We start from the raw sequence: 338 nt of genomic DNA on the forward strand, positions 1-338 counted from the left end.
TGGAGAGTCTACATTAACTTATGGATGAACTTCGCATCGACGATACTCGTGAATTCTATGAATATCATCGCAGCTACTGTAGACTGGAAAAAAATCAAGGACACTAAACTTAGAAAGCTAAGCCACACATTTTATTTATCATACAAGCATGCCAGCTACCCCAATATCCCATATTTGAACTGAAATAGAAAATCCGACAATATTCTTACCGTTATTAATAGGTAATGTACGAGTGACGTAATTATGGGACTGATAAAAAAAACAAATTTGGGAGGAATCAAATAATATAATTGAAATGGATTGAAATATTAGTTATTGTCGAACGTGACACAACCTTG

This window comes from Penaeus monodon, chromosome 33 (genome assembly GCF_015228065.2).
Source record: "Penaeus monodon isolate SGIC_2016 chromosome 33, NSTDA_Pmon_1, whole genome shotgun sequence".
In the NCBI taxonomy this organism is placed as follows: Eukaryota; Metazoa; Arthropoda; class Malacostraca; order Decapoda; family Penaeidae; genus Penaeus; species Penaeus monodon.